The following is a 25,862-nucleotide window of genomic DNA, read 5'->3' as shown; positions in this document are numbered from 1 at the left end:
TCTGCGGAGAGGAGCACAGTTAACGTTTCAAGTCTGTATGACTCTTCACCAGAACTAAGAAAAAATAGAAAAGAAGTGAAATATAAGCTGGTTTAAGGGGAGGTGGGACAGGTAGAGCTGGATAAAGGACCAGTGATAGGTGGAGATTGCCAAAAGATGTCATAGACAAAAGGCCAAAGAGGTGTTCACGGTGGTGATATTAGCTAAGAAATGTGCTAATGGTGACATTAAGGGTAGAAAGCAGGACGAGCAAGGTACAGATAGCCCTAGTGGGGGTGGGGTGGGGGGAAGGGATCGAAATAGGCTAAAAGGTAGAGATAAAACAATGGATGGAAATACATTGAAAAATAATAGAAATAGGTGGGAAAAGAAAAATACATATAAATTACTGGAAAAAGGGGAAGAGACAGTTCATGATCTAAAGTTGTTGAACTCAATATTCAGTCCGGAAGGCTGTAAAGTACCTGGTCGGAAGATGAGGTGCTGTTCCTCCAGTTTGCGTTGAGCTTCACTGGAACAATGCAGCAAGCCAAGGACGGGCATGAGAGCAGGGTGGAGTGTTGAAATGGCAAGCGACAGGGAGGTCTGGGTCATACTTGCAGACAGACCGGAGGTGTTCCTCCAAGCTGTCACCCAGTCTGCGTTTGGTCTCTCCCATTGGGAGAAGTGAATGCAGTAGACTAAATTGAGGGAAGTGCAAGTGAAATGCTGCTTCACTTGAAAGGAGTGTATGGGCCCTTGGACGGTGAGGAGAGGGGAAGTAAAGGGACAGGTGTTGCACCTTCTGCGGATGCATGGGAAGGTGCTGTGGGAGGGGGTTGAGGTGTTGGGGCTGATGGAGGAGTGGATCAGGGTGTCTCGGAGGGAACGATCCCTGCGGAATGCCACCGGGGGGGTGAAGGGAAGATGTGTTTGGTGGTGGCATCATGCTGGAGTTGGCGGAAATGGCGGAGGATGATCCTTCGAATGCAGAGGCTGGTGGGGTGACCTCAAGGTAACCTTGTTACCTTAAGTTTAATACAGCAGTAATCTCTATGCACTGATATATGCATTTGTGTAGACTGTTTGTACTTTCTGTAACTTTGTAATTTCTATGACGCTATGTACCAATTTGCACTTTCACTATTTTAAAAATTAATTTGTAACATTTAGGTGAATGAGTCTAAATGTTAATCAGTAGTGTTGGGCACCACACTCTCCTAACATAATCCAAAAATAGAACTCATCATGCACATGGGTTGTACTTTGGAAAGAGTTAAAAGCACCAGCTTTAAGCTGTCAGGCACTATGAATTTGAAGATTGAACTGGGAGCAGAAGACCACAGAACTGATAGAGAAAAGGTGGGGGGAGGGGGAGAGAGAGAGAGGGGGGGAGGGGGAGTGAGAGAGAGGGGTGGAGGGGGAGAGAGAGAGAGAGGGAGAGAGGGGGGAGGGGGAGAGAGACGGGAGAGAGAGAGAGAGAGGGGGGAGGGGGAGAGAGAGGGAGAGGGGGAAGGAGGGGGAGAGAGAGGGAGAGAGAGAGGGGGGAGGGGGAGAGAGAGGGAGAAAGAGAGAGGGGGGGGGGAGGGGGAGAGAGAGGGAAAGGGGGAAGGAGGGGGAGAGAGAGAGGGGGGAGGGGGAGAGAGAGGGAGAAAGAGAGGGGGGAGGGGGAGAGAGACGGGAGAGAGAGAGAGCAAGTGAGCCTAGCTTGAATGGAGAAGTAAAAACTGTATTAAGTCAGTAAATTCACTGCCTAATTGGTTAATTCTTATTTTTGGTGCTTAATAAGCGTTCCTGAGTTACATTACTAGATTGTGTTCTGTTGCCTGAATGGTTAAAGTCTCAAAAGAACAAACTAATATTGGGTGAGTGGATTTGGAGGTTAAAACCCTGAAAAAACTTAGTGGCCATGTACTGAACAACTCCACACAGACACACACAACAGGAAGAGACCAGCTGAGCTGCTACTTGGATACAAAGCAACAGCAAGATGCCAGAGCTGAGGGAGATCAGTGTAGATCAGGAGGTCTGAGATCATGATGCTGAAAAAATGCAGAGGCTGCTGCAAAGCTTTATGGAGACCACTGAAGGCGGGCGGTGGGGGGGCACGAGACAGTCTGATCAAATACTGCTGAGACAAAAGAATCTGAGGGAGAACGGATACACCATTTTACCCCAAGCTGTACACTGTCATTGCCGAGAAGGGAAACCGTGCGAATCTCCAGCTGCCAGAAGCAGTACTGTGTGGCACAAATTCTCCATGTGTCGAAAAGGATTCTGGTGACAAAGGCATAAGCAGCAGATGAACCAGATGTAGGAGCTGAGGCAAAGCTGACATCCAGTAATCCACAAGCCCAGGTCAGCAATGCTGACGGCAGGCACACAGCTAGCTATCCAGAGGGGAAAGCACCAGTTCCAGAGGGGAACCTAACCCTGACATGATGGCCAGAGTTCCCAAAACAGCAGGCAGGGCCACGATGCGACAGGTTTGGCTCAAAGAAGGGCAGGACTGGGCATTAAATATTCTCGGTGTTTGGGAGAGACAGGAAAGGGGGGAAACGGCCGGGGGTGGATGGGAGCGGCGATATTGGTTAAAGGTGGCTTTACAGTACTGGAAAGAGAGGATGTCCCAGAGGGGTCAAGGACAGGATCTCTCTGGCTAGAGCTAAGGAATGAAAAAGTTGCAATGACATTGATCAGTGTAGTATATAGATCGCCAACTAGTGGAAGGGATGTGGAGAGATAAATTTGCAAAGTAATTTCATAGAGGTGCAAGAATTATAGAGTAATCGTAATGGGGGACTTCAACTATTCAAATTCACACTGGGATAGGAATAGTGCAAAGGGACAAGAGGGGCCAGAGTTCCTGGAATGTGCTTAAGATCATTTTCGGCGGCAGCATCTTTCCAATCCAACCAGAGGGCAGGCACTGCTGGACCTGCTTCTGGGCAATGAGTTGGCCCAAGTGGTCAAATATCACTGGGAGAGCCTCGAGGGGACGGTGATCATTGTATCATAAGGTTTAGATTGCCCATGGAAAAGGACAGAGAACAATCCAGAGCAGGGATAATTAATTGGGGGAAAGACAACTTCGATGAGATGACAATGCACCTGAGTCAAGTGAGTTGGAATCGAATGTTGGCGGAAAAGACAGTGGCTGAACAATGGACCATGTTCAGAGAGAAAGTATTGTAGACAATGTCAAGGTATATTCCCTTGCAGGGAAAGGTCGGACAAATAAATCCAGAACGCCCCTGGATGATGAGAGATGGAGGTGAGGTTGAAATGGAAGGAGTGCACATATGTCAGGTGGAAACTACAATCGACAATCAGGCTAAATATAGAAAGACCAAAAGGGAAGTGAAGAAACTAATAAGAAAAGCAAGGAGAGAGCCTGAAAAGAAGCTTCCAGCGAACATAAAAGGGAATTTCAAGGTCTTCTATCAACATGTATATAAAAAGAAAGGTTGGTAAAAGAAAGGGTAGGGCGGATTAGGGACAACAAACGGGACTTGCACGTGGAGGCTGGAGAAATAGTGGAGGTATTGAACAAGTAACGTCTGTCTTTACAAAGGAAGACGATGCTACCCAGGCCGAGGTGAGAGAGGAGGTAACTGGTACAGTAGAAGAATTTACAATTGATAGGAAGGTGGTGTTGGAAAGGCTATCTTTACTTAAAACAGATAAGGTACCAGGACCGGATGAGATGCATCCGAGTCTTCCAGTCTTCCTTAGACACCGGCGAGGTGCCAGAGGACTGGAGAATTGTGAATGTTACACCCTTGTTCAAAAAGGGTTGCAAGGATAAAGCTGGCAACTACAGACCAGTCAGTTTGACCTCAGTGGTAGGGAAACTTCTGGAAACTATAGTACCGGATAAAATCAATAATCACCTAGACAAGTGCAGGATAATTAAGGAAAGTCAGCATGGCTTCATCAAGGGAAAATCATGTTGAACTAACTTGGAGTTTTGCGGAGGTAACAGAGAAGGCTGATGAAGGAAATGCTGTTGATGTGGTGTATATGGATTTTCAAAAGGCATTTGAGACAGTGCCACACAACAGACTTGTGAGCAAAATTCTAGCTCCTGGAATAAAAGGGAAAGTAGGCACTTGGATAAGAAATTGGTTGAGTGACAGGAAACAGTAGTGATAAATGGTTGTTTTCCAGATTGGAGGAAGGTTTGTAGTGGGGTTCCTCAGGGGTCAGTTGTGGGGCCCTTGCTCTTTCTGATATATATTAATGCTCTAGACTGTGGTTTGCAGGGCACGACTTCAACATTTGCAGTTGATACAAAGATTCAAAATGTTGTCAACTGTGATGAGCATAGTCTTGAACTTCAAAAGGACATCGACGTTGAAGATGCAGAAAATTTGGATTTATTTTAAAGTACTAGCCAGGACCAGCAGCTAAGGCACCAAAGCATACACAAACAGTCGCAGCCTTACATGAAAGCTATAAACTTGTACAAAGGGCTCAGCTGTAAATTTGCAGTTAGGAAATGGGAGACACACGGGCGGGGACACGGGATAACTCAATCAAGAGATGGGGAAGCCCATTTCGCACCGTCTGATAGCAATCTTCAAAAGGACAATGCCCAGTCCCTGCACTGCAATTACTGTACAAGAACACAATTATCAGCCCACCGGGGGGGGTCATTGTGCTGTGGCCTTTGTCTAACGAATACCATTAAGTTGTAACTGATAGTAAAAGATATATAAACTGTGCTCATTTCAACCTCGGTGGAGAAGCGCCCGAATTTCCCAGCATTTTCTCCCTGCATGTGTAATAAAGGAACCACTTGAATATTGCATCTGGACTCCGAGTGTTGAAATTTTGTCCCAGAGTATTCCTCGGACCTTTCAATTGGTGCTGCGAGCAGGGCCCGAAGGATGCAGGACACCGACGGGGAAATGGGATGAGTCAGTGTGAATTCATTTTTATTCATACTAAATCCGACTCCGTCCCGATCCAGGAACCGTCAGGCGCCCCACGTATCAGAAACCTGGGCTCCAGGCAATAGTTCAAGGGGTGGTAAGGGTGGGGTAGTTCGCTTGTCTTATAGATTGTTATAATTACATCCGGTATTAGCCGCAAGTAACGAGTTCGGTCAGAAAGGACCCAGGGTAAGAACCGTACCGCTGACAACAACTATACCCCGACCGTCTTACCCAGAGATGGCCAGTGGTGACAAACTCGAGTGGGGACCAGAGGGATCCTTGACACAGCATTGAGCTGACAAAAATAAGAAATCGATAGGCAAAATGAGAAAGAACAATTGGAACCCATTTGACTCACCCGCTGATCAGAGAAAATGGTGGGATAATCAGAAAAAAGTCAAAGATGATGAAGCCTGGATCCTAATGTTAAGACAACACGTAGTGTTAAGTAAGAAAGTAAATCGAATGTTGGCCAACAAATCCCAAAATGAAGAGCTGGTCCAGGCAAAAAATCTCATGTCAGTTTCGGCAGCTTTACCACAGCCACCAGTAGCTGCACAATACGCAGATAATGTAGATTGGAACGGGCTGGTGGAACAAGCAGCAGGATATGAGGAACAACGGGAAGCGGGTTGGGAATCACCACCCCCGTAACCCGTGGCCCCAATTAAGATAGAGCATGTGCCCCTGGTGCCCGGACAACCAGGCAGACCAGGCACAGCAGCAAGCTGATTTCCGAGCCTTTAGAGCAGAAATGGCACAAGACTTAGGGCAAGCCCCAGTTAATTGGAATACAGTGACTGGAGTAAAACAAGAAAAGGGCGAGAGTGCCCATGAATATGGCAATCGGAGGTTTGAGGCATATTGTAACTACAGGGTTGTAGGTGCTGCGCTGAACCGAGACGATGTACAGATTATGCAATTGTACAAGGATGGCCTTAGCCTGGCCCACCAGGCAATCCTAAACACCAGGCCTGGGCCCACCAGGCGATCCTAAACACCGGGCCCACCAGGCGATCCTAGACACCGGGCCCACCAGGCGATCCTAGACACCGGGCCCGGGCTAGTAGACAAGAACACATATGATCGAGGAAGATGGGCCACCGGGGTAGATAACCACATAGGGAAAACTAAGATAAAGGTGTCGGCAGTGAGGTTACAGACCCCACTGAAATGGTGGCCACTGCAGCAGCCGTTCCTAAACCCGAGGTGTGCTTTAATTGTAAAAACCCGAACATAAAATATTTACAGTGTTAGATGTAGCCAATGGATTTTGGTCGATACCACTGGACCAGGAATCCCAAGATAAATTCGCTTTCACAGTGGGAGGGAGACGGTGAACATGGGCGAGGCTCCCACAGGGATTCCACAACAGCCCCAACATCTTCCATCGGGTCACGAGTGAGAAGCTGAGTCCGTGCGACGTAGAGTCTAACAGTACAATCTTATAATATGCAGATGATATCCTAATAGCGTCAGAATCGGAAAGGGGCCACATCGGAGCTCTCCTCTGATAGTCATAAGGACACTGAAAAATGCTGGATTTAAGATAAACCCCTTTATGAGTTGCTGACCGGGAGGGCGATGCGCTTGCCAGAGGGCAGAGCCACCGGAAGTGAGGATATGGGACCCATCAGAGATAAAATTAAAAACGATATTAAGCAATTGGATGGACAGCTAAAGGAATTACAACAGGAAGTGAAGGACCAACAGGCTATCAGGGATTTAGAAGAGAGGACAAAAGGGGGACTCCCGTCACCACCGGCTGAGGTCGGAGACATGGTGTTTGTTCAAATCACCCCTAGCCAACCAGGTTTTGCCCCAAAATGGACTGGACCGTACGGAATTATTCACGTGCCTGCGCCGATATGAAGGGAAAAGCTAGGTGGAAACACTGGTCGCAACTGAAAAGGTATGATGTAAGTAAGAAAGACTAAATTACCAGGCAGCGGGGGGAAAACGGGCAACGAGCAGTCCGTACTGTGTAGGCCAAGTGGTTTAGGATTCATTCCCGATCTGGAGGACCGGCCATCTGAAAGACAAAAGGGGGAATCCTCAACTACGGGGAGGGTCACCGTGGGCTGTGCACAAGGAGGGACGTAAAGGAGAAAGCTACAGTGTGTGAGAGATTTTTCGCAATTTACCTTCACACCCCAGGAGAACAACAATTGGGGTCACTGTCCCGGGGAGGAAGACTTGGGAATGACAGATACCTGGCATTGGATCTTGAGGGCCAAACACGGAGAGTTGACTGCAACGGCGGACCCCCGGACCGACACCACCCTGCTATCACAGGACACGACGACACCACAGAGACTATCTTGCCCAGACATGACCCCTGGGCCACAGAATGGACTGGTACTGTATACGGACGGTGAACTCTTGTATGATAATGTTAAACATGAAATTGTACAGGTAATTGTGAACCTGGCAGGTATGCGACTGCCAGAGTATTGCAGAAACCAAGCGCCCCTACGAAAACTGTACAAATTACTGAGTAAGGCTGTGATTAATCAGCCGGCCGACGCCACGGGAGCCACTAGATTCAGGGCACCACCAGAAGAGAGAGTTAGTTAACAATGTACTGACAAGGGTGAACACAGGGACTTCCCTGGTAAACTCTCTCGACATTCAAGGAATCAACTCCGAGGTCACGAATCTTAAAGGGATCATGAGGCAGCTTGCTCATAAGAGTAGCGAGGGGTGGTGAAACGGCAGCGGCCCTAGGGGGCAAGAGTGTGGCATCTGTATTGGAAAGCGTACACGTTATAGAGACCCATGCTAAAGCCACCAGCCAATTAACAGAAAGGGAGGAACGACAAGAGGACAGCACCCAAAAAAGCCAGCTTACGGCCGGTGGATGATCGGGCAATTAAGACACAATCTGGGCCAGATCCAAAGTGGGGAGGTACCGGGCTGGATCAACAGTGCCCGGTTGTGGGGGATGGACAAGAACCCAGGCGTCATCGACGCATGTACATTGAAAGGAGTGACCAGGGTGTATGCGGTGATTCAGAAGTGCACCTCAAACCAAATGAACGTGATAGGTATGGGCAATCCCCTCAGTCACAGCAGACACGGGCCCACACCCTCAGTACCAAGTGGAGAACATTGGGTTAATCTGAGACAATGACTCCCTCCGGTACTACCCCATAGATATGCATGCCATATGCAAGAATGAGGGCATACACGGGGAATCACTGAGCGGGTGCAGGAGGAAAGGTAGCCTCACAATTAGCTCCCATCCAGTTGGAACGGGGGGGGGTGCTGGACAAATGCGGGTACAACCGAACGGAGGGTTGTATATTAGAAATTACCCACAGAGAAAACCATCACACCCGCTCAGGATACAAGGGAACCCCGGCTCCCAGTTACTATCAGACACGCGTGAATGATGTACGTCCAACAAAGGGGTCAGGTCTCAGTCAACCCCTCCGACACACTCCACCATGCCCTGGAACACTATGACGAACCTAAGCAGGCCCCAATTCCCAACCTTCCCGAAAGTCTGACAAAGTTGAAAGGTGTCTTACGAAAGGTGAGGAATCAGCATTACGTGTTACAGGCGGTGTTTAAAAGGCTAATCAATGATATGGAAGAGCACTTGAGAGATCCGACATGGTGGGAGCAAGTGTGGGAATGGGGGCTGAATGCGGACATACACCCCTGGATAAGAATAAGCTCTCATATACTCGTCGCAGTGCAGCTAGTGTTAGCATTGTTTAAATCTAATTCTTTCAATGTCTTCTCCAGACAATCCAAAAAGTACCAGGAGACCATGAGTGGCGTACTGAGAGGCTGCGAGGAGACATTTGCGTTACATTATGGGACCAGCAACACTCACACACACACAGATTACACAATCCACACTGACATCACTAAAAATCACAGACGGAATCTCAGTAACAATCCACATGCTTTGCACAGTCTTGTGTTGGGGGTTTAGTGTTTGATATTTCGAACTGCAGTGACATTCCCGACAAGATGAGTTAAAGTTTTAACCTTAACCAGAAAATGGCTGAAACATTGTTTTCCTGGGATGAACACGTCAAAGGACAGGAAGAATCAGAAAGTTGTCCTGCCCTGGGATTAACATATCAATGGACAGGCCTCCTGGGGAGCAGATTGAGAGACATCCCAACATGCCAGGGGTGGAGTCTGCAAACTGCTCATTCAGGATATACCTGGCTAGGAACCCAATCCGAAAACCGCCTCCAGAGTGCGGAGCTAGTCCCCACTCTGGTTTAATGTGCGTGTGTGTTCCCTCTGTCTCAATCTGCTTTATAACTCTTTGACTTGTTTGTATTTGGATGTTGCTGAGTTGTAACTGAGAGTGAATCATTGGCTCTTGCGTTATTTTGTTTGAAAATGTTCTTTGCTCTCTGTTTTAATGGAATTAATTTTCTCCCCCACCCCTCAAAGAATTTTTATTTTGAAACCTGCAATCTGAAGATCCAGACTGGGACAAGGACTCTTCTTCTTCAGGAGTTTCCTGAGACCTTCTCCAAGGCCGTGCCCCATGGGCCCACGTGAGTTTGTGTCCGTTTCTTACCCCGAGATTTCAATTCCTCTCCGGGACCCTGGTTTTCGGTGGCTCCGGTTAACCAGTTCCTGTTGGACTGTGGGCCTGGAGTTTCAAAAAGAAAATCTTGGGGTTAAAGTAGCCCAGCCTTGCAATCTAAAACTTACATGTTAGCCTCCAGTGTGTGAGGAACAGGAGCCCCACAAGAGGAAATGAAAAGTCCTAAAGTGAAGCTGCCTAAAATCTTGTTATAATTCAGGGATAATGCGTGTAATTTGGGCTGCGCGATCATTCTGACGGTTAAACGGGATTCCCGGTGGTCATTTTACTGAGGGTTTAGGTTTCTATCTGCCTTTCTCCAGTTTTCTTTCTGTTTATTTTTTCGCTTTGCGCTATTTAAGCCTTCAAGGAATAATCACAGGTGAATTGATGGACCCACAGCAGGGGAAGTGAGCTGCAGAAGGGGCAGGGAAAGACTTTACACATGGGGAGAGGAGGCAGGAGTTTCAGAAGGTAGGAGTCACACAGGGGGCTGATTAAGGGGGAGATTATACAGAGGAGGTGGGAGGCTGCTGTTCGTTTCGGAGGGGGGTAATTTGAATGAACATGGGGACAGGGTGCTTGTTCATGTTTGAAATAGTGAGGGGTCGCTGCTACATGTTTAAAATGGTGAATGCATATGAGTTAATAGCTGACTGATATGAGTTTGTATTTATACAGACGTCCAGAGAGATAGGGGGTGGGGCGGTGCTGGGAGTGTGGGGACTGTTGTGATGGTGGGTTGGGTGTTAGATGGGGGTTGTTTGAGAGAGATTTTTGAGTGGGCAAACGCGGGGTTAAAAATGGCGCGAGTAATTTGGCGGCCACAAAACAAACGGTCTGGCGAAAATGATGCAGAGATGGAATAATTGCCGGCTGATAATGACAGGGAGGAAAAGAATGGGGGTTGGATAATATTTGCGAGGAGGAAAGAAAAAACTAAATAACCAGTCCAGTATAGATTTTGAAGAGCACACATTGGGGGTTATATATTTCTTTTTTCAGAAAAGGTTGCTGACAGGAAATAGAAGAGAAAATGAAAGATATGATGAAATCTATTTTTTGAATTGTGAATCAGGGGAGAGCGCGAACGCAGTCCCCCACTACCACAAATTTTGCAGTCGAGTATCCCGCATTTGGGGACATCGCAGGCGTTAGCACACCCGAAGTGCAATGGGCTAGCCTCGTCCTGGGAGAACCTTTTTTTTCTTTTTTTTGCAAAAATATACTTTATTCATAAAATATCATCAATCACATTCCAAACCATTTCAATAACAACATTACAAGGGTACAATCCAGGTTAAACTTTTACAAAATGTATCACCAGGTGCATCAGTACAAACAATATTACAATCATTTACAGCCTTTCATTTTGAGCTGTACAGCCCGAGGGGATTTAAACAGTTCCCAGTCCCTCGGTGCGCTGTGGTAGAAAGGTCTTAGACAGCGACCCTTCCCCATTGCGCCTTTGCGGCAGCTGCTCCAAGATTTAGTGCGTCCCACAACACGTAGTCCTGGACTTTGGATTGTGCCAGTCCGCAACAATCGGTTGGGGACAACTCTTTGTGCTGGAAGACCAACAAGTTTCGGGCAGACCAAAGCGCCTCTTTCACCGAGTTGATGATCCTCCAGCTGCAGTTGATGTTTGTCTCGGTGTGTGTCCCTGGGAACAGCCCGTAGAGCACAGAGTCCCGTGTCACAGAACTGCTCGGGATGAACCTCAACAGCAACCACTGCATCTCTCTCCAGACTTTCTTTGCAAAGGCACAATCCACAAGGAGGTGAACAACGGTCTCTTCCCCACCACAGCCACCTCGAGGGCAACGTGCAGAGGGGGTGAGACTCCTGACGTGTAGGAAGGATCTGACGGGGAGGGCCTTTCTCACCACCAGCCAAGCTACGTCTTGGTGCTTGTTGGAAAGTTCTGGCGATGAGGCATTCTGCCAAATGACTTTGACAGTCTGCTCGGGGAACCATCCCACAGGGTCCACCCTCTCCTTTTCCCTCAGGGCCTCTAGGACGTTACGTGCTGACCACTGCCTGATGGACTTGTGGTCAAAGGTGTTTTTCTGCATAAATTTTTCCACGAGGGACAGGTGGTAGGGCACGGTCCAACTACTTGGAGCGTTCAGCGGCAGCGTGGCCAGACCCATCCTTCGCAACACCGGGGACAGGTAGAACCTCAGCACGTAGTGACACTTGGTGTTTGCGTACTGAGAGTCTATGCACCGCTTGACGCAGCCACACACAAAGGTGGCCATCAGTATGAGGGCGATGTTGGGCACGGTTTTTCCCCCTTTATCTAGAGGCTTGTACATCGCGTCTCTGCGGACACGATCCATTTTTGACCTCCAGATAAAGCGGAAGATGGCTCGTGTGATCACCACCACGCAGGAGTGTGGAATGGGCCAGACCTGCGCCACGTACAGCAACAGCGAGAGTGCCTCACACCTGATGACCAGGTTCTTACCCGCAATGGAGAGGGAGCGTCGCTCCCACATGCCCAGTTTCCTTTTCACCATAGACACTCGCTCCTTCCAGTTTCTAACGCATGCCCCGGTCCCTCCGAACCATATCCCCAGCACCTTCAGGCCGTCAGCCCTGACAGTGAAGGGGACAAAGGATCGGTCAGCCCACTTCCCAAAGAACATGGCCTCGCTCTTCCCACGATTTACCTTGGCTCCCGAGGCCAGTTCGAACTGGTCGCGGATGTGGATCAGTCTGCGCACCGTCAGCGGATCCGAGCAGAAGACGGCGACATCATCCATGTGCAGGGAGGCTTTGAACTGAGTGCCTCCACTGCCTGGGATCGTCACTCCTCTTATGCCCGGATCCTTCCTGATGGACTCGGCAAAGGGTTCTATGCAACACACGAAAAGAACAGGCGAGAGAAGACAGCCCTGCCTGACTCCAGATTTAATCGGAAAGCTATCTGTTTCCCACCCATTGATCGAGACTGCGCTACTGATGTTAGTGTAGAGCAGTTGGATCCAATTTCGAATTCCCTCCCCAAACCCCAATTTGGAGAGCACATCCACCATGTAGGTGTGCGATATTCTGTCAAAGGCCTTCTCCTGATCCAAGCTGATGAGGCAGGTATCCACACACCTGTCCTGTACATAGGCAATCGTATCCCTGAGCAGCGCGAGGCTGTCCGAGATCTTCCTGCCCGGCACAGTGCAGGTCTGGTCATGGTGGATCACCAATTCCAGAGCGGATTTGACACGGTTGGCGATGACCTTGGACAGAATCTTATAGTCCACATTCAACAGCGAAATGGGTCGCCAATTTCTAATTTCCTCCCTTCCCCCCTTGTGCTTGTAGATGAGGGTGATGATGCCTTTCCTCATGGATTCTGACATGCTGCCGGCCAGGAGCATACTCTCGTACACTTCTAGCAGGTCCGGGCCCATCCAGTCCCACAGAGCCGAATACAACTCCGCTGGCAAGCCGTCGCTTCCGGGAGTTTTACTCTTCTCGAAGGACTCAAGGGCCTTAGTCTGTTCGTCAGGAGTTAGCGGTTTGTCCAGGCTCTCCCATGTACTGTCGTCTAAGACCTCCGTGATGGAGGACAGGAAGGACTGGGAGGCCGTGCTGTCTGTGGGCTTCACGTCATACAATCGGGCATAAAAGGATTTGCTGATCCTCAAAATGTCGGACTGCGATGACTTTAGTGAGCCGTCTTCTTCCTTCAGGCTGCTGATCACAGAGCTCTCTCTGTGTATCTTTTGGAAGAAGAAATGCGAGCACGTCTCATCCTGCTCCACGGAGCGGACTCTGGAACGGAAGATGATCTTGGAGGCCTCCGAGGCAAAGAGCGAGGCTTGCTGGCCCTTCACCTCTTGGAGTTCCTCCTTGACATCGACCCCCATCGACTGCAGCAGGAGCAGATTCTGCAGGTTTTTCTGGAGTCGGGACCTTTCACTCTGTTCCTTTCTAGCTTTCTGGGTGCCTTTGAGGATGAAAAACGTCTTGATGTTTCCCTTGATCGCTTCCCACAACTGTGTCAGGGACTCAAAGAGGGGTTTCACGGTTCTCCAGCCTTTGTAAGACCTCTTGAGCTCCTCGCTGTGCTCTGGGGTCAGCAGTTGCACGTTTAGCTTCCATGCCCCCCTGCCCACCCTCTGGTCTTCCTCCAAGTGACAGTCAACCAGTAGGAGGCAGTGGTCGGAGAACACCGGCTTGACGTCGGTGGATCTGACTGCGAACGCGCGGGACACAAACAGGAAGTCTATCCTGAAACGGATGGACCCGTCTGGCCGCGACCAGGTGTATCTACGCTGCGCTCAAGCGGCCGTACCGGCACAAAATGGGCAGCCGGCCCAGGCGCCAATACACGGACAGAGAGCTATAACGGGGGCTTCCCGGCGCAACTGAGAACCACGTATGTGTCCCTGTCACCTAGCGCAACCATGAAGCTATTGGAAACAAATTACCCCAACTAAAACCTAGACATGGAAATGAGTCGTTTTGGCAAAAATTGAGGGAAATACGGCAATGCCACGATCTCCATAACAGGGACGTTCGCGGGTTAGTCCGGATAAAACTACCTGAGGCGTTTTGGGGACGGCTGCAGCAAGCGTATCAGGACGGAACCTGGTGTAATGATATCGCTGCAGACCAGGGACAGCAGCAAGCTGATTTCCGAGCCTTTAGAGCAGAAATGGCACAAGTCTTAGGGCAAGCCCCAGTTAATTGGAATACAGTGACTGGAGTAAAACAAGAAAAGGGCGAGAGTGCCCATGAATATGGCAATTGGAAGTTTGAGGCATATTGTAACTATGGGGGTGTAGGTGCACTGGAGGTTCACTAGAGCTTTCCCCACCAGGGACTGCAGCGCCACCACGGCCACAAAGATCCTCGCTTTTGAAGTAGTACCAAGATGGGGAATCCCTTTACAGATAGATTCGGATCAAGGAGCGCATTTTACGGACAGTATTATGAAAAGGACGTGTGAGCTGCTCGGAGTAAAACAGAAATTTCACGTACCTGACCGTCCACAAAGCTCAGGAATGGAAGAATGTATGAACCGCACGTTAAAAAATGCTATTGCAATGGCAAACACAACAACTGGTGGGGGATGGGTGGATGTGCTCCCCTGCATATTGATGCGACTGAGGGCTACCCCCAACAGGACAACTGGTTTAACCCCTTATGAGTTGCTGACCGGGAGGGCAATGCGCTTGCCAGAGGGCAGAGCCACCGGAAGTGAGGATATGGGACCCATCAGAGATAAAATTAAAAACGATATTAAGCAATTGGATGGACAGCTAAAGGAATTACAACAGGAAGTGAAGGACCAAAAGGCTATCAGGGATTTAGAAGAGAGGACAAAAGGGGGACCCCCGTCACCACCGGCTGAGGTCGGAGACATGGTGTTTGTTCAAATCACCCCTAGCCAACCAGGTTTTGCCCCAAAATGGACTGGACCGTACGGAATTATTCACGTGCCTGCGCCGACATGAAGGGAAAAGCTAGGTGGAAACACTGGTCACAACTGAAAAGGTATGATGTAAGTAAGAAAGACTAAATTACCAGGCAGTGGGAGGAAAACGGGCAACGAGCAGTCCGTACTGTGTTAGCCAAGTGGTTTAGGATTCATTCCCGATCTGGAGGAATGGCCATCTGAAAGAGAAAAGGGGGAATCCTCAACTACGGGGAGGGTCACCGTGGGCTGTGCACAAGGAGGGACGTAAAGGAGAAAGCTGCCTCTTATATCCAACCTAAACCCTGGTGATCACCAGCAGTGTGCTTCATTACAGAAATAACAATAACCGGGTAACCTCCACGCCAAGATGGAAAAAAGCTGGGTGTCCATGATCATTACCAGGGCCCTGGCTATCGCAGCCACCGGCATACAGAATGTAAACCGTGAAGCAGTGGCCGGTATGGGCTTATACTACAAGAATGTCAGCGACGGATATTGCGTGAAAGGAGGTGTGAATGTCACAACGGAAAGGTCAATGCTCTTCAAGTGTGGCACCGGGCTTACGCAACTATCCATTGGAATGAGCGATGGTGAGAGCCTCGGGCAGAGCTCGCATTCGGGAACGGAACTCCGATGGAAAAATGAGGGCCCACTATGCTTCCAGATCAGCGATGGTTCGGACGGACCCTGGACATGTGCGAAGGGGGCACAGGTCCAGATACAGTGTGTGAGAGATTTTTCACAATTTACCTTCACACCCCAGGACAACAACAACTGGGGTCACTGTCCCGGGGAGGAGGACTTGGGAATGACAGATACCTGGCATTGGATCTTGAGGGCCAAACACGGAGAGTTGACTGCAACGGCGGACCCCCGGACCGACACCACCCCGCTATCACAGGACACGACAAGAGACTATCTTGCCCAGACATGACCCTTGGGCCACAGAATGAACTGGTACTGTATATGGACGGTGAACTCTTGTATGATAATGTTAAACATGAAATTGTACAGGTAATTGTGAACCTGGCAGGTATGCAACTGCCTGAGTATTGCAGTAACCAAGCGCCCCTACGAAAACTGTACAAATTACTGAGTAAGGCTGTGATTAATCAGCCGGCCGACGCCACGGGTGCCACTAGATTCAGGGGACATCCTGCTTTCCACCGCCAGGAGAGAGAGTTAGTTAACAATGTACTGACAGGGGTGAACACAGGGACTTCCCTGGTAAACTCTCTCGACATTCAAGGAATCAACTCCGAGGTCACGAATCTTAAAGGGATCATGAGGCAGCTTGCTCATGAGAGTAGCGAGGGGTGGTGAAACGGCAGCGGCCGTAGGGGGCAAGAGTGTGGCATCTGTATTGGAAAGCGTACACGTTATAGAGACCCATGCTAAAGCCACCAGCCAATTAACAGAAAGGGAGGAACGACAAGAGGGCAGCACCCAAAAAAGCCAGCTTACGGCCGGTGGATGATCGGGCAATTAAGACACAATCTGGGCCAGATCCAAAGGGGGGAGGTACTGGGCTGGATCAACAGTGCCCGGTAGTGGGGGATGGCCAAGAACCCAGGCGTCATCGACGCATGTACATTGAAAGGAGTGACCAGGGTGTATGCGGTGATTCAGAAGTGCACCTCAAACCAAATGAACGTGATAGGTATGGGCAATCCCCTCAGTCACAGCAGACACGGGCCCACACCCTCAGTACCAAGTGGAGAACATTGGGTTAATCCGAGACAATGACTCCCTCCGGTACTACCCCATAGATATGCATGCCATACGCAAGAATGAGGGCATACACGGGGTATCACTGAGTGGGTGCAGGAGGAAAGGTAGCCTCACAATTTGCTCCCAACCAGTTGGAACGGGGGTGGTGCTGGACAAATGTGGGTACAACCGAACGGAGGGTTGTATATTAGAAATTACCCACAGAGGAAACCATCACACCCGCTCAGGATACAAGGGAACCCCGGCTCCCAGTTAGTATCGGACACGCGTGAATAATGTACGTCCAACAAAGGGATCAGGTCTCAGTCAACCAGGGGGTCATTGTGCTGTGGCCTTTGTCTAATTAATACCATTAAGTTACTGATAATAAAAGATATATAAACTGTGCTCATTTGAACCTCGGTGGAGAAGTGCCTGGATTGCCCAGTGTTTGCTCCCCGCATGCGTAATAAAGGAACCACTTGAATATTGCATCTGGACTCCGAGTGTTGAACTTTTGTACCAGAGTATTCCTCGGTTCTTTCAACGTGTTGGTGGATTGAGCAGACAAGTGGCAGATGAAGTTCAATGTACAGAAGTGTGAGGTGATCCATTTTGGCAGGAAGAATATGGTGAGACAGCATAAAATAAAGGAAGAGCCTCTAAAAGAGGTGCACAAACAGAGGGAACTCAGACGTACATAGGCCATTGAAGATGGCAGGACGTGTTGAGAGCAGTTAATAAAGCAGATAGTATCTTAGGCTTTATTAATAGGGGCATTGAGTACAAGAGTAAGGAGGTCATGTTGAACTCGTATAAGACACTAATTAGGCCTCATCTGGAATACTGCGTCCAGTTCTGGGCGCCATACTTGAGGAAGGATGTGAAGACATTGGAGAGGGTACAGAGGAGATTCACAAGAATGATTCCCGGGATGAAGAACTGTAGCTATGAGGATAGATTGGAGAGGATGGGACTGTTTTCCTTGGAGAAAAGAAGGCTGTGAGGAGAGTTGGTGGAGGTATTCAAGATCCTGAGAGATATGGACAAGGTAAATCGTGAGAAACTGTTTCCACTCAAGTGAACATCAAGGACTAGAGGGCACAGATTCAAAATAATTGGCAAAAGGAGTAAATGTGATGTGAGGAAAGATTAATTCACCCAGAGGGTGGTTGGAGTCTGGAACAAAATTCCTGAGAGGGTGCTGGAGGCAGATTCGATCGAGGTATTCAGAAGGGAATTGGATCGTTACCTGAAAAGACAGAATGTGCAAGGTTACGGGGATGAGGCAGGGGAGTAGGACTAGGTGGAAGGCTCTTTCAGAGACCCAGTGCAGACTTGATAGGCCGAATGGCCTCCTTCCACACTGTAAAAAATTCTGTGACATCACAAAGCAGTATCAAGATTTTGTGATTTAGAGATAGATCATGAAATCGGAAATGATCAAAACAAAGGGCGTACATTTATTGTGAGCTGTACAGCCCGAGGGGCTCTAAACAGTTCCCAGTCCCTCGGTACACTGTGGCAGAAGGGTCTTAGACAGCGACCCTTCCCCATTGCGCCTTTGCGGCAGCTGCCCCAAGCTTTAGTGCGTCCCTCAGCACGTAGTCCTCGGCCTTGGAATGTGCCAGTCCGCAACACTCGGTCGGGGACAACTCTTTGTGCTGGAAGACCAACAAGTTTCGGGCAGACCAAAGAGCGTCTTTCACCGAGTTGATGATCCTCCAGCTGCAGTTGATGTTTGTCTCGGTGTGTGTCCCTGGGAACAGCCCGTAGAGCACAGAGTCCTGTGTCACAGAACTGCTCGGGATGAACCTCGACAGAAACCACTGCATCTCTCTCCAGACTTTCTTTGCAAAGGCACAATCCACAAGGAGGTGGACAACGGTCTCTTCCCCACCACAGCCACCTCGAGGGCAACGTGCAGAGGGGGTGAGCTTCCTGGCGTGTAGGAAGGATCTGACGGGGAGGGCCTTTCTCACCACCAGCCAAGCTACGTCTTGGTGCTTGTTGGAAAGTTCTGGCGATGAGGCATTCTGCCAAATGACTTTGACAGTCTGCTCGGGGAACCATCCCACAGGGTCCACCCTCTCCTTATCCCTCAGGGCCTCTAGGACGTTACGTGCTGACCACTGCCTGATGGACTTGTGGTCAAAGGTGTTTTTCTGCATAAATTTTTCCACCAGGGACAGGTGGTAGGGCACGGTCCAACTACTTGGAGCGTTCCGCGGCAGCGTGGCCAGACCCATCCTTCGCAACACCGGGGACAGGTAGAACCTCAGCACGTAGTGACACTTGGTGTTTGCGTACTGAGGGTCTACGCACCGCTTGATGCAGCCGCACACAAAGGTGGCCATCAGTATGAGGGCGATGTTGGGCACGTTTATTCCCCCTTTATCTAGAGGCTTATACAGCGCGTCCCTGCGGACACGATCCATTTTCGACCTCCAGATAAAGGGGAAGATGGCTCGGGTGATCGCCATCGCGCAGCAGTCTGGAATGGGCCAGACCTGCGCCATGTACAGCAACAGCGAGAGTGCCTCACACCTGATGACCAGGTTCTTACCCGCAACGGAGAGGAAGCGTCGCTCCCAGATTCCCAGTTTCCTTTTCACCATAGACACTGGATCCTTCCAGTTTCTAACGCATACCCCGGTCCCTCTGAACCATATCCCCAGCACCTTCAGGCCGTCAGCACTGACGGTGAAGGGGACAAAGGATCGGTCAGCCCAGTTCCCAAAGAACACGGCCTCGCTCTTCCCACGATTTACCTTGGCTCCCGAGTCCAGTTCGAACTGGTCACAGATGTGGATCAGTCTGCACACCGACAGCGGATCAGAACAGAAGACGGCGACATCGTCCATGTACAGGGAGGCTTTGATCTGAGTGCCTCCACTGCCTGGGATCGTAACTCCTCTAATGCCCGGATCCTTCCTGATGGACTCAGCAAAGAACAGGCGAGAGAGGACAGCCCTGCCTGACTCCAGATTTAATTGGAAAGCTATCTGATTCCCACCCATTGATTGAGACTGCGCTACTGATGTTAGTGTAGAGTAGGATCCAACTGGATCCAATTGCGAATTCCCTCCCCAAACCCCATTTTGAGAGCACATCCACCATGTAGGTGTGCGATATTCTGTCAAAGGCTTTCTCCTAATCCAGGCTGATGAGGCAGGTGTCCACACCCCTGTCCTGTACATAGGCAATCGTATCACTGAGCAGCGCCAGGCTGTCAGAGATCTTCCTGCCCGGCACAGTGCAGGTCTGGTCAGGGTGTATCAACAATTCCAGAGCGGATTTGACCCGCTTGGCGATGACCTTGGACAGAATCTTATAGTCCACATTCAACAGTGAAATGGGTCGCCAATTTCTAATTTCCTCCCTTTCTTCCTTGTGCTTGTAGATGAGGGTGATGATGCCTTTCCTCATGGATTCTGACATACTGCCGGCCAGGAGCATACTCTCGTACACTCCTAGCAGGTCTGGGCCGATTAAGTCCCACAGAGCCGAATATAACTCCACCGGCAAGCCGTCGCTTCTGGGGAGATTTACTCTTCTCGAAGGACTCAAGGGCCTAAGTCAGTTCGTCAGGAGTTCGCGGTTTGTCCAGCCTCTCCCGTGTACTGTCGCCTAAGACCTCCGTGATAGAGGACAAGGAGGACTGGGAGGCCGTGCTGTCCGTCGGCTTCACGTCATAAAATCCGGCATAAAAGGATTTGCTGATCCTCAAAATGTCGGACTGCGCTGACTTTACTGATCTGTCTTCTTCATTCAGGCTGCTGATCACAGAGCTCTCTCTCTGTTCCTTTTGGAAGAAGAAACGTGAGCACGTCTCATCCTGCTCCACGGAGCGGACTCTGGAACGGAAGATGATCTTGGAGGCCTCCGAGGCAAAGTGCGAGGCTTGCTGGCTCTTCACCTCTTGGAGTTCTTCCTTGACATCGACCCCCACCGACTGCAGCCGGAGCAGATTCTGCATGTTTTTCTGGAGTCGGGACATTTCCCTCTCTTCCTTTCTAGCTTTCTGGATGCTTTTGAGGATGAAAAACCTCTTGGTGTTTCCCTTGATCGCTTCCCACCAGTGTGTCAGGGACTCAAAGAGGGGTTTCATGGTTCTCCAACCTTCATAAGCCCTCTTGAGCTCCTCAATGTTCTCTGGGGTCAGCAGTTGCACGAATAGCTTCCATGCCCCCCTGCCCACCCTCAGGTCCTTCTCCAAGTGGCAGTCCGCCAGTAGGAGGCAGTGGTCAGAGAAGAACACCGGCTTGACCTCGGTGGATCTGACTGTGAATGCACGGGACACAAAGAGGAAGTCTATCCTGGAACGAATGGACCCGTCTGGCCGCGACCAGGTGTATCTACGCTGCGCTCCGTCTGCAGGGTTGCTGAAGACGTCGTGCAGCTTGGCATCCTTAACTGTTTCCATCAGGGATCTGGACGTAGCGTCCAATCTGCTTCCGGCCCTGCCGGATCGTCCAGCCGCATCGATGATGCAGTTGAAGTCCCCGCCCAGAATGACCGGCCTGGAGGTCGCCAGCAGCAGTGGGAGCTGCTGAAAAACCTCCAGCCGCTCAGCTCCTTGTGACGGGCCATACACGTTAATTAACCGGAGTGGAGCGTTCTTGTACATTACGTCTGCTACGAGGAGTCGCCCGCCCACCACCTCCTTGACCTCGGAGACGGTGAAGTTGCCTCCCCGCAGCAGAATACCCAGGCCGGAGGAACGAGAGTCGTTTCCGCCCGACCAGATCGATGGCCCGTGGGACCACCACCGTGACCATTGCCTGTAGGAGCTGAACTGGATAACCTCACTTATCCACGTTAAACTCCATCTGCCAAATTTTGGCCCATTCACCTAACCTGTCCATATCCATTTGTAAATTTCTCATTTCTTCACTGCAACTTACTTTCCCACCTATTTTGGTGTCATCTGCAAATTTAGCTATGGTACCTTCTACTCCTGAATCCAAGTAAATAGTTGGGGCCCAAGGACCGAACCCTGTGGCACCCCACTAGTTACAGCTTGCCATCCACAAAAGACCCATTTATCCTGACTCTCTGCTTTCTGTTGGTTAGCCAAAGCTCTATCCAAGCAAATATATTACCCTTAGCTGCGTGTGATCTTATCTTGTGTATTAATCTTTTGTGCGGCACCTTATCAAATGCCTTCTGGAAGTCCAGACATACTACATCTACAGGATCGCCATTATCCACTTTGCTTGTCACATCTTCAAAGAACTCTAGCGATTTAGTCAAACACGATTTAGTCTTCATAAAGCCATGCTGACTCTGATGGATTGCATTTTGACTTGCATTTTAGGAGGGTAGTGAAGGCATTGGAGAGAGTGCAGAAGAGGTTTACGAGTTTGGTTCCAGGGGCGAGGAAGTTGAGTTATGAAGTAAGATTGGAGAAGTTGGGACTGTATTCCTTGGGGAAAAGAAGTCTGAGAGGAGACTTGATAGAGGTATTGAAAATCATGAGGTATCTGGAGAGAGTAGATAGGGAGAAACTGCTTGCACCGATGAAAGGATCGAGAAGGAGCGGGCACAGGTTTAAAGTAACTAGCAGAAGAAGCAAAAGTGATAGGAGCAGCGAGTGGTCAGGGTCTGGAATGCACCGCCTGATAGCGTGGCGGAGGCAGGTTCAATTGAAGAGGGAATGAGATGATTATTTGAAAAGAAAGCATGTGCTGGGTTACGTGGAGAAGGCAGGAGAATGGCACGAAGTGAAATGTTCATTGGGAGAGCTGGTGCAGTCACGACGGGCGGAATGGGCTCCTTGTGCAGTGTAAGGATTGTGTGAACGTGGATGTAGACGTTTCCGAGTAGCTGTGTAAAGTGTGTGAGCTTTGAGGTGTGAGTTTTGACTGTTGCTGTATCAGCAGCAGCAGCAGCAGCGGGCGGGAGCGGCAGCAGAGAGCTGGTTGAAAATGTTGTGAGGCGAAAGGTGCAGCTGAGAGAGTGTTTGAGAGGTGTATTTGCAAGTGAAAGATGTTTTTGTATGAGTGAGGTAGAGTGTTTGTGAGATGAGAGTGGTGTCTGTGAGCGTTGGGTGAGCGTGCGTGTTTTTTGTGTGTAGATGGTGCGGGTGAGTGAGAAAGAAAGAAAGTTGTGTTTTGAAAGATGTGCATGTTGAAAAGTAAAGAAAGCAGATGTTTGTAAGAAAACTATTTTTAGCATTGAAAATCCCCTGGAAAGGGGTGGTGCACCATTCCCAGAGATACTGCAATACCGGGTCGATGCGTGGAGTGGACGGAGCAAGCCCCTATTCCATCTCCCTGTTCCAAAAATCAATTTAATATATGGTCCCCAGATAAGGGACGTATCAGATATTAAACTGATAAGAACAGATTTTTTTTTTTTTTTGTAAAAATATACTTTATTCATAAAATATCTTCAATCACATTCAAAACCATTTCAAAAACAACATTACAAGGGTACAATCCAGGTTAAACTTTTACAAAATGTATCACCAGGTGCATCAGTACAAACAATATTACAATCATTTACAGCCTTTCATTTTGAGCTGTACAGCCCGAGGGGCTCTAAACAGTTCCCAGTCTCTCGGTGCGCTGTGGCAGAAAGGTCTTAGACAGCGACCCTTCCCCATTGCGCCTTTGCGGCAGCTGCCCCAAGCTTTAGTGCGTCCCTCAGCACGTAGTCCTGGACTTTGGATTGTGCCAGTCCGCAACAATCGGTCGGGGACAACTCTTTGTGCTGGAAGACCAACAAGTTTCGGGCAGACCAAAGCGCCTCTTTCACCGAGTTGATGATCCTCCAGCTGCAGTCGATGTTTGTCTCGGTGTGTGTCCCTGGGAACAGCCCGTAGAGCACAGAGTCCTGTGTCACAGAACTGCTCGGGATGAACCTCGACAGCAACCACTGCATCTCTCTCCAGACTTTCTTTGCAAAGGCACAATCCACAAGGAGGTGAACAACGGTCTCTTCCCCACCACAGCCACCTCGAGGGCAACGTGCAGAGGGGGTGAGCCTCCTGGCGTGTAGGAAGGATCTGACGGGGAGGGCCTTTCTCACCACCAGCCAAGCCACGTCTTGGTGTTTGTTGGAAAGTTCTGGCGATGAGGCATTCTGCCAAATGACTTTGACAGTCTGCTCGGGGAACCATCCCACAGGGTCCACCCTCTCCTTTTCCCTCAGGGCCTCTAGGACGTTACGTGCTGACCACTGCCTGATGGACTTGTGGTCAAAGGTGTTTTTCTGCATAAATTTTTCCACCAGGGACAGGTGTTGCTGTACGTGGCGCAGGTCTGGCCCATTCCTCACTCCTGCGCTGTGGCGATCACGCCAGCCATCTTCCGCTTTATCTGGAGGTCAAAAGTGGATCCTGTTTGCAGGGACATGATGTAAAAAAACTCTGGATGAAGGGGGAAAAAACATGCCCAACATCACCTTCATCCTGATGGCCACCTTTGTGTATGGCAGTATCAAGCTGTGTGTAGACCCAAACACCAAGCGTCACTACGTGCTGAGGTTCTACCTGTCCCTGGTGTTGCGAAGGATGGGTCTGGCCACCCTGCCGCGGAACGCTCCAAGTGCCGTATCACCTGCCCCGTGTGGAAAAACTTATGCAGAGAAACACCTTTGTCCGCAAGTCCATCAGGCAGTGGTTAGCACGTATCACCCTAGAGGCCCTGCGGGAAAAGGAGATGGTGGATTCCGGCGGACGGTTCGCCGAACAGACCGTCAGGGTCATTTGGCAGAATGCCTCATCACCAGAACTCTGAAGAGAGTGGCCGTGGTTCTTGTCGAGGTGCATCCCGAGCAGTTCCGTGACACAGGTATGGACTCTGTGCTCCAGGGGCTGTTCCCAGGGACACACGCCGAGACAAACATCAACTACCGCCGGAGGATCCACTCGGTGAAAGACACTCTTTGGCTGTCCGAAACTTGTTGGTCTTCCATTGCAAAGAGTTGGCACATTCCAAGGTCCAGGACTACGTGCTGAGGGACGCACTAAAGTTTGGGGCAAAGGCGTAATGGAGAAAGGTCGCTGTCTACGGTTGCGCTAGATGTGTCGTGTAACTGGCAGGTAATGGAAAATTTCGAGAAACACTCAGTCACAAGGGAGAACACGTGACAGGCATGAGAGACAATCCATGAGTCTTTGTAGCTGAGTTTCCGTGTGAGCAACTAGCTCACAGCGCAGAGGAGTTCTTCGATCGAGGCCTGCTGTATTTTTGTCTTTGCTTTCAGCTTGAGCAGTCAAAGAACAAAGAAGAAAAAAAAGTACAGCACAGGAACAGGCCCTTCGGCCCTCCAAGCCTGCGCCGATCGGTCTGTGGAGCTTGCCAGCTGACCAGGTATGCAGCTAAAGTCCTTCCACATCTACAGGGAAGGCAAAGTCAGCAGCGTTTCTCCCAGAGTGTAGAGAGTCCTTGGAACTCTCTTCCTCGAAAGGTGGTGGAAACAGAGTCTTTGAATATTTTCAAGACAGAGCTGGATAGATTAACAAGGCGGGGTTGGAAGGTTATCGCTGGTAGGCAGGAATGTGGGGTTGAGGTTACAATCGGATCAGCCATGATCTTCTGAGTAGTGGAGCAGGCTCTTGGGGCCCAGTGGCCTACTCCTGCTCCTAAGTTGTATGTTCAGACATGTAGGGGCATTACTTTTTACTGATTCCAGTGCTTCTCCTGCACTGAACCTGGAGAGTACTACGTCAGCTGCTGTTGAGTTGTTTCCTGATGCCCTGCTTTCTTTTGTACGAGCTGTCTAGCATCCTCGTTTATGGGCTTCCTTTGCTTGGCATTGGGCCTTCTTTTGGGCTGACTGTTGGTCTATTTCCTTTACGGGATGTCAGCATGACATCACCAGAAGGGAAATGTGTCATGTTATGAAGTCACAGTAAATAAGTCCAATGCATTATATCATTATAATAACACAAGATGATGATCAGCAGTGAGAAGGCAGGTGGCAGCAAGGATAAGTACAGGTACGACACAGCGAACAGCCTTAGATCCTGTTAAAATGTTGAAAATGTTTCTCCCCTTCTCGAAGATTATTTCCTTCAAAATTTTAGAAATCTTTCAGCTTCAACCAGAAGTCACACACAAGCCAAACAACAAAACCACCTGCGTGCACAGCACAGCACACCATCTGCCAGCCTGCAATGATGTCGGCTCTCTTTTAATCACCTTTTCCCCTCCCATCAGTCCTATTCAGCAGGCAAGCAAAGGAGCGCAGAAAATACATCTGCACGGCTGTTTCTAACTTCTAGAAAGGGAAC

General features: G+C 49.7%; 1 protein-coding gene and 2 pseudogenes across 1 annotated transcript in view; all 3 read right to left on the bottom strand.

Moving 5' to 3' along the window:
* The window catches only part of LOC144668732 (uncharacterized), a 434,727-nt gene that overhangs the window by 120,154 nt on the left and 288,711 nt on the right, over positions 1-25,862 (bottom strand). The gene's annotated exons all lie outside the window — the stretch shown is intronic.
* Positions 10,556-10,707, bottom strand: LOC144669104 (U1 spliceosomal RNA; annotated as a pseudogene).
* LOC144669067 (U2 spliceosomal RNA) lies at positions 22,817-22,994 on the bottom strand (annotated as a pseudogene).

The sequence above is a fragment of the Cetorhinus maximus genome, chromosome 28, assembly GCF_964194155.1.
Source record: "Cetorhinus maximus chromosome 28, sCetMax3.hap1.1, whole genome shotgun sequence".
Lineage (NCBI taxonomy): Eukaryota > Metazoa > Chordata > Chondrichthyes > Lamniformes > Cetorhinidae > Cetorhinus > Cetorhinus maximus.
The sequence above is the reverse complement of the archived record's forward strand: the minus strand, read 5'-3'. Positions and strand labels throughout refer to the sequence as shown.